Source organism: Sceloporus occidentalis, unplaced genomic scaffold (genome assembly GCF_023333645.1).
Source record: "Sceloporus occidentalis isolate IW3139 unplaced genomic scaffold, rSceOcc1.0.p SCAF_33, whole genome shotgun sequence".
Lineage (NCBI taxonomy): Eukaryota > Metazoa > Chordata > Lepidosauria > Squamata > Phrynosomatidae > Sceloporus > Sceloporus occidentalis.
In genome coordinates this window covers 10,256,833-10,272,747 of record NW_028317013.1, presented here as the reverse complement: position 1 = coordinate 10,272,747, position 15,915 = coordinate 10,256,833, and the positions used below count along the sequence as shown (strand labels likewise).

General features: G+C 41.8%; 1 non-coding gene across 1 annotated transcript; it reads left to right on the top strand.

Annotated features, from left to right (window-relative positions):
* Window positions 1-9,411: 9,411 nt before the first annotated feature.
* On the top strand, window positions 9,412-9,541 carry LOC149298419 (small nucleolar RNA SNORA35). Its single transcript, XR_016272443.1, has one exon. It is a non-coding gene; the product is annotated as a small nucleolar RNA SNORA35 (small nucleolar RNA).
* The last annotated feature ends 6,374 nt before the right edge of the window (window positions 9,542-15,915 follow it).

Below are 15,915 nucleotides of genomic sequence, written 5' to 3'. Positions count from 1 at the left end.
TATATTATACATATACACACAACCATATAGCCTTGGGCCAGTCCAATGAGCCCTTGTCAAAGTCACTCACATCCTTACGTTTGCCATACACAGATAAGCCATGACACTATGACCACTGACAGGTGAAGTGAATAAGTGGGTGGCAAATATTAGACAGCAAGTGAACATTTCATCCTCAAAGTTGGTGTGTTAGAAACAGGAAGAATGGGCAAGCGTAAGGATCTGAGAGACTTTGAGAAGGGCCAAATTATGATGGCTAGACGACTGTGTCAGAGCATCTCCAAAGCTGGTCCAAGGAAGGAAAAGCGGTGAACCAGTGACAGGGACATGGGCGGCCAAGGCTCACTGATGCACATGGGGGGGGGGAAGGCTGGCCCATGTGATCAAATCCAAAAGACAAGCTACTGTAGCTCAAAGTGCTGAAAAAGTTAATGCTGGTTTGGACAGTGCATCGTAGTTTGTTGCCGATGGGGCTGTGTAGCTGCAGACATCAGGGTGCCCATTCAGACCCCTGTCCACTGCCGAAAGTGCCTATAATGGGCACGTGAGCATATCAACTGGACCATAGAGCAATGGAAGAAGGTGGCCTGGTCTGTTAAATCACGTTTTCTTTTACATCACGTGGATGGTCGCGTGTTTCTGCGTCACTTACTTGCAGAACACATGGCACCAGGATCATCCATGAAGGCCCCACCTTGCAACTTAAGGACTTAAAAGATCTGCTGCTAACATCTTGGTGCTAGATACCACAGCACACCATCATAGGTCTAGTGGAGTCCATGCCTCGGGTCAGGGATTTTTTGGTGGCAAAAGGGAGACATACACAATATTAGGCAGGTGGTCATAATGTTATGTCTGATTGGTGTATATATACAAATGTACATATACACTCACTGGCCACTTTATTAGGTACACCTTGCTAGTACCAGATTGGACCCCCTTTTGCCTTCAGAACTACCTTCATTCTTTGTGGCATACTTTCTACAAGGTGCTTGAAATGTTCCTCAGAGATTTTGGTCCATATGGACATGATGGCATTATGCAGTTGCTGCAGATTTGTCGGCTACATATCCATGATGCGAATATCCCATTCCACCACATCCCAAAGGTGCTCTATAGGATTGAAATCTGGTGACTGTGGAGGCCATTGGAGTGCAGTGAACTCATTGTCATGTTTAAGAAACCAGTTTGAGATGATGAGAGCTTTGTGACATGGTGCTGTTAAGGTCCCTTCAATCAGGGTGACGGATCAATTGTTGGTTTCCAAATTGGGCTTAACCTGTGTGCACGGTGGAGTCCAATAAATGACAAACAGAGTCATGTATCAGGTTCCTCAGGTCACGTAGTCAAGACTGCGCGCCGAGTATCTGTATTATCCTTTTTATACACGTATCAAACCAATCAGATTATGACAAATATCGCACTATACATTAAAACTAATCAGATTACAACAAGTATCATAATGCGGCAAATCTTATCCAATTATCTTCTTGTCGCAGTATTCTGGGCGTCCTGAGATGATGTGGTTATCTTATACAACGGCTTCTCCGAGATCATGCGCAGTAGTACTCTTGTTAAGTTTCGATTCTTCTTATAGATAACCGTTTACGGGAAACCGGAATCTGGCTTCCTGCCACCTGTGTAGGTTAACTTTCGATTGAGACACGTCACCTCGAAAGATACAGAACAGAAGATTATCAGTAAAAGTAAATGGCATAAGCAGCGGAAAGTTTGCACAAGCCTTGCTCTGTTAGCAGCGGTTATATAAAATGGATATAAAGTTTCTTAATATAAAAATATATATTTTATCGTACCCTCACATTCCCCCCTAGAAACTTGAAGCCATTTTATCTCTAAGGATACGGGGAAAGGGGAAGGTTTGGCTGTCCCTAAATACTAAAGCTAGTAACTTATGTGTCCCTGCCTGAGGGTGTTGGTCGGCTGTTCATGAGCTAGTCTCATCCCCGACATCTGCTGGCTCTCTAAACTCGAAGACCTAACGTGGGTTCGGAAAGTACAAGAGGAAACCCTAAGACAGACAATCTAGTGGCTGGGTTCTAAATTGGGTCACCTCCTCATCTCCTATTCTAGCTTGATAGTATTGTATGTTGGTGCCGTTTGTGAGGGCATGTCCTTAATCTCCATCTGCCGGGGTAGGAGCATCATGTAGGGCAAGACCTCTCTCCCTGCTTTGTTACACATTCCTTTGAAGCAGGGAAGGATACAGCATATAATGATTCCTATGATTGAGAGCCACGAGAATAAAAATTCATTGCCTCCACCCCGACATCCACGAGAAGTACTGATCCCACGGATTGGTTATGCCTGAGTTTCTTTTTAGTTCTTCGGACAGGTCTTTCAGCTTCCCAATGGCTACAGTTACCTTACCGTCTGGACCGGTGTTTCCGGGAATATAGGTACAACAAGTTTTTCCAATCGTGTGACACACTCCCCCCTTTTCTGCTAGAATCATATCTAGGGCCATCCTATTTTGGAACGTCATAGTAGAGGTGGGCCCAAGTTGATCGGCTATTCCTTGTAAGGCATCTCTAGTATAATTAACAAACCGCTGTTGGTTATAATATATATAGTTGATCCAATCCACATTTTTATTAATGGTGACCAACGGCAATAAAAATGACTCAAATCCGGCTTTTACTTGATCTCTTGCCTTGAATTCATTGGGGACTCCCCTCGGAACGCCTATGGCGTCTATATATACGTGTGGGTCTAAACTCCCAGGTATGGTCTTCCTCTTACTCCTATTATTTTTTCTTTGTTCGGCGGTACGAATAGAATCTCCTACAGGAATTATGTGAAAGGGCATCAACACTTTTACCAGGGCGCATTCTCCTGACCAGTTACCTTCTAACCGGGATCTGAGTTTAAGGTCTCTGCATATCCAATATATATCACTAAGGGATTGGACCTGATTCTTTACTAGATTCTCCGACACTTTGGAATAGGTGGAGCAGTAGCCGTTTGTGAAGTTCCCAAGGAATCTTTTGCCTTGAAATGAACTGTAACAGGTATAATTGCCCTTGTATATTGTCACTCCCTCACCAGATTTCGGGGTTTTTGCAATAATTGGGTACTCAGCTTTCCATTTTTCGCAGCTCGTATGGTTGGTGGTAGTATTGGTGAATATACTAAGAAAGCATTTTTCTGCTGTAGAGGGTATGTCGAGCGGAACCGTCCCCAATTGAGGCCGGGCTGCCGCACATACATAACAATCACTTCTATTAGACTTTTGTGCAGTGTATTTCATCCATTCTAACCAGAGGTTTATATCTGAGTACCCTGTTTCTATGGCCATTGTATCTTCAAAGGATGGGTCCGCTATTGCGACCATTCCTTGGTAGGTTTGAACTCTTTGAGGTTCTTCAGGGGCTAGTGGATTGGTCTGGGGTCGGGAGAGTTCCATTCAATCCTTATTTTGGTACATATCTTTGAGTTGGAATCTACCCCAATTTCCTCTGGTCATTCCGGCCATATAATTACTCATGATATAGCCTCCCTGATCTCCGGGACTGGGATTTTCTATAGTAAGGACTAATGGCATACTAGTACCGAATTGCCCGTTCGAGTGACAGACCCCCGTTTTGGTGAGAGTAATTCTGCTTATAAGGGATTTTCCATTTTTATCTTTCCGATTCAAGGCACTTTGTGGTTTGTATCCCCAATCTTTTCCTGTGTTCCATCCCACTGCTCCCCAATATCTACAGGAATCTCCCCAATATGTATCCGTCACACATATATACACAGACCTATCAGCTCGGTACATGTTACATTGCCAATGTACTGTGGGACATTTTACTATATTGCAGTAGTCAAATTTGAAGGTGGCTACTTGGGTATTGGAGGAATTATACCAGAAGGTGGGGATGTCTTGTGTCCGCGTTATGGCCACCCTCTGGGAATAGACAAAGGGAAAAATATATAATAGCCATAAAACATACATTACTCAACCGGGGGAGCTGCCTTTTTACAGTGTGAGGCGTGAATCCAGGTAGTTTTTCCTTGTACTGTCACCAGAGTCACGAGATGGGGGCCCGTATATCGAGGGTCCAGTGCGTGCTTTCTCACGTGTTTCTTAACATATACCCAATCTCCAGGCCTTATTTCGTGCGTGACATCATCACTGTCTGGATCTGGAAGAGATGAAGAGACTGCAGAATGGAGGTTAGACAATTCTTTACTTAATTCTATCACATAACGTACCTGCCTATCGTGGAGTTCTCTTATATTTGTCTCTCCTATATTATTCCTAGCCTTGGGGTTGGTACCGAACAGAATTTCATAGGGTGAAAGTCCCGACTTAGCTTGGGGGGTGGTTCTGACTTGGAATAAGACCACCGGTAACAAGTCTGGCCAGGGAAGTCCCTTGTCGATCACCTATATGGATCAACCTCTTATTATCTAACAATAGATATCACTCAACTCCCCCTATTTCCTTTTACATTTAGATAATTATTCTGTGACCTGGCCGGTAGATATCTGTAGATTTTTATACCAACAGTTGATCCCACTAAGACCTTATTATATTATATAAAATCCTCGGCGGGAACTACCGGGACTCACGGCCTTTTATGAGATAACAACCAATTAACCGTCCAAGTTACCACCCCTTTGCCCGGACTGACTAAAAGGACATAACAGGCAGAAAACACACATATATATATGTATCTCTTACCTTGTCCTGAGAGGTTGATCAGGCCTCGATGGTCAGTCGTTCCGGGGTTAAGGCAGCACTCGGATGACGGTTCTTTGGCTGGTCCGGTGTCCCTTCACGAGGATCCTGCCGACTACGCCAAATTGTTAAGGTCCCTTCAATCAGGGTGACGGATCAATTGTTGGTTTCCAAATTGGGCTTAACCTGTGTGCACGGCGGATATTCTGGAACCCCAGGGTCAGATGCCTGGATATGAATGTCAAATGCCAGGAAATGAATAAGGTCAGATAGCTTAACTCGTCCCCTATAAAAGCACACAAAGTCTTCTGTATTTTCTTAGCTTTATTGGGAAAGTCACAGAAATAAAGGCACTTGTTGGTTGTATAATGTTGGAAAAGTGCTTCTCTAGAAGAAGGTGCTTTGTTATGAGTGGAAGTGCTTCTGCAAGGGGAAGGTAAAAACGGATTGCCTTGCAAGGGAGAAGATAATCAGAACCTGTACTCACAGAGGCTGCTCAGATAGAATGTCCAAGGGAGAGATACAGGGGAACAGGAAAAACACCTAGAACAAACCAACTACAGAAAAGTTGCAGGGGAGGAGGAATAGCCCAATCTCAGCTATGAGAATTGGAAAGTTGCCAGGGCAACCAGCCACTTAAAGGGAAAAAGGGAAATAACAAAATAAACAAACTTGTCCCATGACAGCGGAGTCCAATAAATTACAAACAGAGTCATGTATCAGGTTCCTCAGGTCACGTAGTCAAGACTGCGCGCCGAGTATCTGTATTATCCTTTTTATACACGTATCAAACCAATCAGATTATGACAAATATCGCACTATACATTAAAACTAATCAGATTACAACAAGTATCATAATGCGGCAAATCTTATCCAATTATCTTCTTGTCGCAGTATTCTGGGCGTCCTGAGATGATGTGGTTATCTTATACAACGGCTTCTCCGAGATCATGCGCAGTAGTACTCTTGTTAAGTTTCGATTCTTCTTATAGATAACCGTTTACGGGAAACCGGAATCTGGCTTCCTGCTACCTGTGTAGGTTAACTTTCGATTGAGACACGTCACCTCGAAAGATACAGAACAGAAGATTATCAGTAAAAGTAAATGGCATAAGCAGCGGAAAGTTTGCACAAGCCTTGCTCTGTTAGCAGCGGTTACATAAAATGGATATAAAGTTTCTTAATATAAAAATATATATTTTATCGTACCCTCACAGTGCATTATCCTGCTAGAAGTAGCCATCGGCAGATGGGTACAAGGTGGTCATAAAGTGATGGACATGGTCAGCAACAATACTCAGGTAGGCTGTCACGTTTAAACAATGCTCAATTGGTACTAAGGGGCCCAAAGTCTGCCAAGAAAATGTCCCCCACACAATTACACCACTACCACCAGCCTGAACCGCTGATACAAGGCAGGATGGATCCATGCTTTCATGTTGTTTACGCCAAAGTCTGACCCAGCCATCTGAATGTCGCAGCTGGAATCAAGACTCATCAGACCAGGCAACGTTCTTCCAGTCTTCTATTGTCCAATTTTGGTGAGGCTGTGTTAATTGTAGCCTCAGTTTCCTGTTTCGTAGCGGACAGGAGTGGTGCCCGGTGTGGTCTTCTGCTGCTGTAGCCCATCTGCTTCAAGGTTCGATGTGTTGTGCGTTCAGAGATGGTATTCTGCATGCCTTGGTTGTAAGGAGTTATTTGAGTTACTGTTACCTTTCTGTCATCTCGAACCAGTCTGCCCATTCTCCTCTAACCTGATGGCTGTGTGTGAAAATCCCAGTAGTTCAGCAGTTTCTGAAATACCAGCCCGTCTGGCACCAACAACCATGCCACGTTCAAAGTCACATAAATCCCCTAAATGCCTAAATGCATTGAGTTGCTGCCATGTGATTGGCTAATTAGCTATTTGTGTTAACAAGCAATTGAACAGGTGTACCTACTAAAGTAGCCAGTGAATGCACATAAAAATACATATTATATATATATATTGTGACAAAAGGTGTGGTATAGTGATAGATGGCAGATATATTAGACCAGCCTTGGTCAATAGTAGCCTACTTTAACCCCTTCGTGACAATTGCCGGTCCGGGCACGTCACTGAAAATCGTCACTCAAACGGTGTTGCTCTAATGCCTCGACATCGAGGCATTGAGCAACACCAAAAAAAACATTCCCGCCCCCCCCCCCGATCGCTCCTAGGAGCAAAAAAAAAACATGTTTGAAAGACTGCACGTCTTTCAAACATGGCGGCGCCCGCCGCCGAAAAACGGGTTTAGGAAGCGATCGCGAGTCGCTTCCTTTGCTTAGCTGGTGTTGCTAAGATGCCTCAGTATCGAGGCATCTTTGCAACACCTGTTTAGCAAAGGAAGCGACTCGCGATCGCTTCCTAAATGCTCAACTTACCTTCCCGGTGCCGGTGTCTTCGAAACACACGCGGTGTTTCAAGATGGCGGCGCCCATCAAGCCGGGGGGCGGAGCCTGCTGACATCATCGGGGGGGTGTTGCTGGATGTCATGGACATCCAGTGAATAACACCCCTAGTGGTCAGATCACTCATAAGAGTGATCATGATTTGATAAATCAAAGGCAATGTTTTCTAAACATTGCCTTTGATCAGTATTGGATCTGCCCCCCTCCTTCACTTGCTTCTAGTGAGGGAGAGAGACAGATCGGTGTGTTCTGGTATTTCAGGTATTCCCTAATAAAAATATATATATATTGATCCAAAGGCTCTTATAAGAGCCACCCATATAATATTAACCCCTTCATTGCCATTGATCACTGCATAAACAGTGATCTTGCATAGTGGCAATTGTTTTTGGGTTTTTTTTTTTTTTTACATGTTTTTTTACTTTTTTTAGTTTTTTTAACTTTTTTTTAGGTTTTTTTTTATTTTTTATTATAGCCATTAACCCTTTCCTTCCCCACTATTTTTGCTGCAATTCTTACCATGCAGCGGTATACGGCTGAGGAGGCGTATGCCTTTTTGGCCACAGATTCTGAGGCCACTGATACAGCGTCAGATTTTGACGTTGGTCAGTTCACAGATACATCTAGTGATGTATCTGTGGCTGTTAGGACGCCTACCACACGTAGTCGTGGCAGTGCACCAGAGGCATGGGTAGCGCCTAATAGGTACAAGCCAGCTATCCCTCCTTTTTCTGGAATTCCTGGCATCAATATTGATGTTACAGGATTCACTCCACTGCAATTTGTGCAGGTTTTTTTGGGAGACGATGTCTTGGGAGACATTGTCACACAAACAAACATTTATGCCCAGCAGCACCGTGCTGCTAGCCCTAATTCTTTTTGGGCAAAACAGCCATGGACTCCCATTGACGTGCCAGAATTTCTTAAATTCTGGGCACTCACAATGTTAATGGGCATTATAAAAAAGCCCTCCATCCGCTCCTACTGGAGCACCAGCCCCATCTTTAGTACCCCCATTTTTGCCCAAACTATAACTAGGCAAAGGTATGAAATTATTCTTCGTTTCATGCATTTTAGCGACAACAGCCTGTGCCCCCCTAAGGAGGACCCCCAGTTTGATAGGCTGTACAAAATCCGCCCCCTGATTACCCATCTCGCTGCCAGGTTTCCAGAGGTTTATACACCTGGAAAGAATATCTGCGTGGATGAATCCCTAATGAAATATAAAGGAAGGTTGGGATTCAAGCAGTATATTCCTTCCAAGCGCTCCAGGTATGGAGTGAAGGTGTATAAGCTCTGCGAGAGCGAGACAGGATATACTCATGCCTTCCGGGTATACGAGGGTAAGGATAGCTACCTTGACCCTCCAGGTTGCCCAGATCATCTGGGCACCAGTGCCAAGATTGTTTGGGACCTAATATTCCCCCTTATGAACAAAGGCTACCACTTGTATGTAGATAACTTCTATACAAGCGTCCCTTTGTTCAAGCTGCTGTATTGTTTCGATACGGTAGCTTGCGGTTCTATAAAAAAGAACCGCTTGGGTTTCCCACAACGCCTGGTACGAACCCGGCTAGGAAAGGGGGAGACCTCAGCTCTACGCCAAGAGGAGCTTTTGGCATTGAAGTTCAAGGACAGAAAAGAGGTGTGCATGCTGAGCACCATCCACGATGAGAGAACCGTGGAGGTTTCTGTCCGTGGCAGAGCTGGGGTCACTACAAAGCCAGTGTGCATCAGGGCCTATAACAAGCACATGGGTGGAGTTGATCTGTCAGATCAACTCCTACAGCCCTACCTCATTATGAGGAAGACAAAGGCCTGGTACAAGAAGGTTGCAATTTATCTAATGCAAATTGCAACCTATAACGCTTTTTTGCTGCACAAAAAAGCAGACACTGGGCTGAAGCTGTCTTTTTTGCAGTTTCAGCTCGAAGTAATTTCAGGTATCTTGTACCGTGATGCACCTGGTCCCCAAGTAGTGATGGGAACCAACAGAATTGGGGCTACCCATTTTATTTTTAAAATCCCCCCTACAGCAAAGAAGCAGAATCCCCAAAAGAGATGCAGGGTATGCTACAGCAGGGGGCAAAGAAAGGACACCACATTTTACTGCCCAGATTGCCCTGGAAAACCTGCACTCTGTGTCGGTGACTGCTTCAAGGTGTATCACACAGTTTCCCATTTTTAATTTTTTTTTTGTTCCTGCTCCATTTTTGTATTTTTTTTTAATTTTTTGTTACATTTACTGTTTTTTAGCTTTTATTTGCTCCACCATTTTTAAGCGTTTTTATTTGCACTGTCAAGTGACCCCTGTGTCCATTCCGTGGCATGAGGGACCACTTAAGGTGCTAGATCAAATCCCTTCTTGGAGATAGGCCAGGCTTTCTTGTAACCTGTCCCTACTGATAGTTGGGTACAAGCATTTTTCTTTACCCAGATGTAAAATTCCTACTGAATTTGAATTGCTCATGTTCCAAATGTGGCCCTTTTGCCCCCAAACAATCTGACAAACCCATGCATGTGGGGTATCAATGTACTCAGGAGACATATCTGGGTGTTGTGTGACAGCAACATATACCAGGAGCTGTAATTTCACACCTGAAGTACAAAGTATGTGAAAAAAACACCAAAAACAATTACTATCCCAAACTTTGACAAGGGTTGGTGGTAGGATTAGTGCATGGAAAGGGTTAAACTATCAGCATCTAAAATACCCTGGGGTGTCTAGTTTTCAAAAATATATGGTTTGGTGGGGTAAATTTAATTTGCTGGCTTCAAAGATGCCCCAAATACCACATAGAGACAGAATTACCAGATTCAGAGAAAAATGGTTTTGAATTAGCAAAACGCTACTCGTACTTATTGCCCCATAACGTGTAGAAGAAAGCAAAAAAACATAAAAACATTGGGTATTTCTAAACTCGGGACAAATAGTAGAATCTATTTAGCAGGTTTTTTCAGTAGTTTTTTATGATGAATAAAAGATTTTTCAAATAAAAGTGAGAAAATGTGTTTTTTTTTCAATTTTTCGTCATATTTTATTATTTTTATTATAGGAAATTACATCATATGAAAAAAATTTTGGTGTCTGAAGAAAGCCCTTCTTGTCCTGAAAAAAACAATATATAACTTGTGTGGGTTTAGTAAATGGGTTAAGAGAAAATTACAGCTAAACACAAACACCGCAGAAACGATAAAACAGCCATTGTCACGAAGGGTACAAAAAGTAAAATCAGCCTTTGTCACGAAGGGGTTAAAATATGTCCCAGGGAAATATGTTGTTTGTTTACTGGCAGTTTGCAAAACATGGTAAGGGTCCCTGGGGCGGAGCATCTGGAAGAGCAGGGTGGGCCAGTGCTCCAACAGCACTAATTGCTGTTTTGATCCAGTCCAGAGCCTGCATTCTGGACAGGAGCTCCACAGGTGTGGACTAAGTAACAGCTCACCTGTGGCTGATTAATTAGCAGGCAGAAGGTTAAAGGGATTGAGCCTGATTCAGAGTGAGAGACCAGTGTTATTCCAGCTGGGAGAGCTGATGAACTGAGGAGTGGTTTCTCTCTTAAAACCGGTTTGATGATAACTTGTGACTGGTTAGAAGGTGAATGTTTGGAGCTGTTTTTTACTAAGCAAGTGCTCAAACAAAGACTGTTATCCTGTGCTACTTATAAACTGCTGCTGTTTATTCCTTTAAAATAAACATTGAAGCTGAGCTGGATGTGTCCTGGACTTCATTTACCCTAGAAGACTGTGGTTACAGCCAAGATCCTTGACAAAAATCCCAAGGAAAAGGGAGGCCTGTCACAATATATATACCATATTTGCTCAATTATAAGACGACCCTGATTATAAGATGACCCCCCCCAAATTTTAATATCAATGTAGGGGGGAAAAAAGCATGAATATAAGACTAGGAAAAAAGTTTTTCTAGTAAATATTAATTCACATGTAAACGATTTTTTCATATTTAATAAAAACTATGATTGAAGAAAATTTTTTTTTGTTTATTTTCTTTTATTTGCAAACCTGCCCCCAGTTATGACTTATATGCCACGCTACCCCAAAAATGCCTTATACCCCTATATATCACTCTGCCTCCCGGATATGCCATATACACCCATATATGCCACTCTGCCTCCCTAATAAGCCACTCTACCCCCAGATATGCCTTTTAACCCCCTATATGCCACTCTACCTCCCTGTTATGCATTTAAACCCCCTATATGCCATTCTGCCTCCAGAAAACCATTGAACCCCGCCCCCATGCCACTCTTAACCCCCCCCATGCCACTCTTGACTCCCCCCTCTGACTTACCAGTGCATCCCTTTACTTATGTCTCCTGCAGCACTGTGGGGGATCTGGATCTTAGTCTATTTGAGGTCTGATTAGAAGATGACCTTGAATATAAGACCAGGGATATTTTTCAGTATCTCACAAAAGGGAGTACACCCCTCACATCTTTTCATGTGACAACACTGAATAAATTACACTCTGCTACAATGTAAAGTAGTGAGTGTACAGCCTTTATAGCAGTCTAAATTTGCTGTTAAAAATAACTCAACACACAGCCATTAATGTCTAAACATTGGCAACAAAAGTGAGTACAAGTTTGGTGTTTCCATAACCTAAAGTGATGATGTAACAAATACAATCCTTCTTTTTGGCAACAGCAGTGTCTGTAGATTAAGGTACATTAGATGTAAGTGGTCCTCTCACTTACATCAATGTAAGCTCAAATTATGGAAGTTGACTGTGATACTTACACTGAAATAAACTACACAATTGAAATTACGAGGCAGAACAAATATCTTTTTCCGGTGTTCTCCTACAAATGCCCATGTATACAATGTTTCCATATTTAAAGCAGCAACATAGAGGATATACAATCCATGTATAATTACAGTATAATTATGTTACAGAAAAAATGGCAGACTTTTAAAGAGGTTGTGTAATTGGAGGCAAAGTTGTGTTCCAGTACCTTTAACAACTGAAAACATAATTATTAGAAGGCATTGTAAGCCTGAGTCTGCCATGATGTAACTTGAGATCGGGGCTATAATGAAGGCATGATGTAAGTGTAAACAACTGTGAGTTGAATTAATGTACAAACCAAGATATATATAGTTGTCACTTGATATGGTTGAAAAGGAAATGTATTAAGATTAAAATAGCAACAAAACCTAAATAACCCTGTTTCACTTATGGCCAGAAGGGCTCTTTCTCTTACAATTCTCCACCCCGTCATTTTAATTTACAGACGCTGATGCATTGGGGTGAAGCAAACGCAGCTGTTTGTTAACATAATGAGCAGAACTGAACTTCAATGCCATAACAAACATATTCACTTATTAACTCAGCAATACAAACATCAACGCTGGTTATGTTGCACATATGCTAGCCAAGGAAAGCTTTGGGCATATATGAACGCCCAGTACTGCAGATACTGTGGACATGTTTACCTTTCAAACCTATTAGAAATAACACCCTAACTCTCCTGTATCTTTGTTGTTTAAGAAGTGTGATTACAGTACCTTGAAGTCATTTCTATTTGCATTTCTAAAGATAGTAAATTACAAATAAAATTTAAAATAAGAGGTGTGCTAAAAAACAGAGAAGCAAATAAACAATGTAATAAAAAGTTGAATATGATTAGACAGCTACTTTGCTAATATCAAGGATAAGGTCATCCAAATGTTGCCAATACCAAGTCAAAGTCTTCAAAATATGCAATTTACATATTTACTAACGCCATCTCTAATCCACAGTTGACGGTAAATGTGATACCGTACAACCTGACCAGGCCCCGAACTGGCCATCAGGCATACACTTCTAATATTGTCAGCAAATAACATATTTTCATGCGCAAAGGTCTACAAGTGAAGCATGACACCAACAGATGGCTACACGTACATGATTTATCAGCCACTGACTTTAAGGTGCCAGGGCTGATTTTAATCCTAAATCTAGCCCTAAATTTGACTGCTGCAAACATAAACATAGACTAGTTGTTTTGGAAGTTATTCAACCATTAATTTGACCGTAACTCAAACATTTTATAACAAATGTGATTTCAAAGGTAGTAATAAAATAAAAAGATGGCTGGTTAATACCATTGAGTATGGTGAATAACTTTAATGACACAAGCAAAAAGTGAGTAACAAACTATGATTTTTTTGAGGCTGAAATGTGACCAATTCTAGTGAAGCCAGGAAAAAAAGTCTTGACGAGGAGTCTGAAACTGAGGACATATGGTTCAGCTGGCTAGAAGACATATAGAAACCCCTTGTCAGTCTTTGGTCAGGTCCTATAGTGAGGAAAGCTTTATGTCTGTCCCATGCTTGTTTAAATTCCCTCACTCTATTAGCCCCCCCAACTGCTGCTGGGAGACTGTTCCATTTATCTACTACCATCGGAGTAAAGTAGAACTTCCTTACGTTACATCTAAGCCACTGGCCTTCAAGTTGTAGACCATGACCTCTTGTTCTAACATTGCTCACCCTTTCAAATAAGCTTGTCTCAAGTAGTTTGTTAAATCCTTTTAACAAAGCTATACAAAGCTATATATATTAAGATCATTTAACCTTTCCTGATAATTTCTGTCCTGCAAACAACTTACCATTTTTGTAGCTATCCTCTCAACTCCCTCCAATGTGTCAATATCATTCTGGAGAACTGTAAAGTGAGAGAATCACTTCCCCCTTTCTGCTACTAATGCCTCTTCCTATGCATCCCAGCATCCTGCTTGCTTTTTGAGATCCTTTATTGCATACCTTTAAGTCATCAGAAATAATTACTCCTATGCCCCTCTCTTCCATTGTTCCTGCTATATTCTGCCTTAGAATTTTTATGTCCCAAGTGCATTATTTTACATTTATTAATTTTAAACTGCAGCTGCCATGTTTCTGACCGCTCTTCTAATTTTCTAAGTCATTCGCCATTTGAGTTGTTCCACCCGGAATGTCCACCCTGTTGCAGACCTTTGTATCATCTGCAAAAATACATATCATACCATTAAGACCTGCTGTAATATTATTAATAAAAATATTAAAAAGTACAGGTGCCAATACTGATCCCTGAGGTAGCCCACTTGTGACAAGTCCTTCAACTATAATGGCATCCATAACTATAGACTATAATTTTCCAAGTCTCCTATGAGGGACAGTGTCAAAGGCCATACTAAAATTTAGATTTAGGTTATATGAACAAAGCATGGTTTCCATTAATTTGCCAACTACTGATGTACTGGCTTACTGGTCTAGATTTGGCAGAGTCTTCCCTACTACCTTTTTACAGTTGCCAACTTCCAATCTTCTGGAGCTACTCCTGTCATTAGTGACTGATTAAATAGATCTGTTAGTGGTTTTCCCAGGGCACGTCAAAGGTCTTTTAATAACTTTGGGTGTATTCCTCAGGTCCCATTGATTTGTCTGTTTTTACTTTGTAGAGTAAAACTTCTTCCTTGACACAAAACTCACATGTCACCACCATGTCTCTTGGCTAACAAGGGTCCCTCACTGCCATCTTCCTCTGTTAAAAAAAAAAAAAAAGTATTTATTTAAGCAGTCGGCTAGCTCTTTATCCTCATTTATAAAATTCCCTTCATTTGTCTTTAGTTTAATTATTCCTGGTTTATGTTTTTTTCTCTCACTTTTATATCACCCTTGTTTTACTCAGTGTGTGCTTTGGTGCATCTAATAATGCGCTTTGCCTCCCTAAGCTTAGCTTTGTATTTGCTCTCATCTTTCTCATTTTGAGTCTGTTTATATTTCATAAAACCTCGCTTCTTCTCATTCAATATAATTGCCCGATCTGCCGAGTACCAAAGTGGCTTCCCTTTTCTATTACTCTTGCTAACAATTTTAATGCAATGTTCTGCTGCCTTTAGCAGGACATCTCTTTAATAGTGCCATCTCACCTGGACTCCATCTAAAGATGTCCAGACCATCAAAGACTCTACTACCAGTCTCTCCATTTTGGGAAAATAATTTTTGTGGTGCAATGTAACCTCTCTCCTTATATTAAACCACATTGCTTGATGATAACTGGACCTAAATGCTCTCCTACAGTGACATCTGACATCAAGTCTCCATTTTTACATACTAAATCCAGCACAGCTTCTTTTCTTGTTGGCTCCTCTACCAACTGCTTTATACACAGTCACTGTAAGAAATGTAGGATGTCTTTATTCCTGGTTGACCCAGCTGTTTGGTTTTTCCAGTCTACATGTGTTCTGCTGTTGGGTTAGTATGATATATATTTGTCCAATTCCTTAGATGGGCATCATTCAGGTCTGTGGACACCACTGAATTCCATGTGGCTCATTCAAGTGGAAGCCTCCAACCACTGCAGGCGGCTGGTTACACGCTCACATCTAACCAGTAGTGAAATAAGTTTTAATTCTTTATTTAACATTACCCCATCCATCCCACAAAACTCACCCCAATGAACAAGGAGTGGGAGGCAAGGGCAAGGATGTACTCCTCTGGGTGTACATGGGACAAAGATGGCACAGGCCGGACTGTTTGGGGACAAAGTTGACTTTTGCTGGGCTATTTGGGGACAAAGATGGCAAATCTTATGTGTGTGTAATTTGGGTGCTGGTCAGGTTCTATGCGGGCAGTGTGGACGCCAGGGCTGGCTTCGGGGTGTGCAACCTGTGATCTATGTCTGTAATTTAGGGGGTTTTAAATATACCTTTTAATGCCATGTTTTTATGTGAAATCCAATTGATCTATACCTGTAAAGCTGGGTTTTTGTGTTATAATGTAGATCCATATATTTATGTATACCTGCAAAT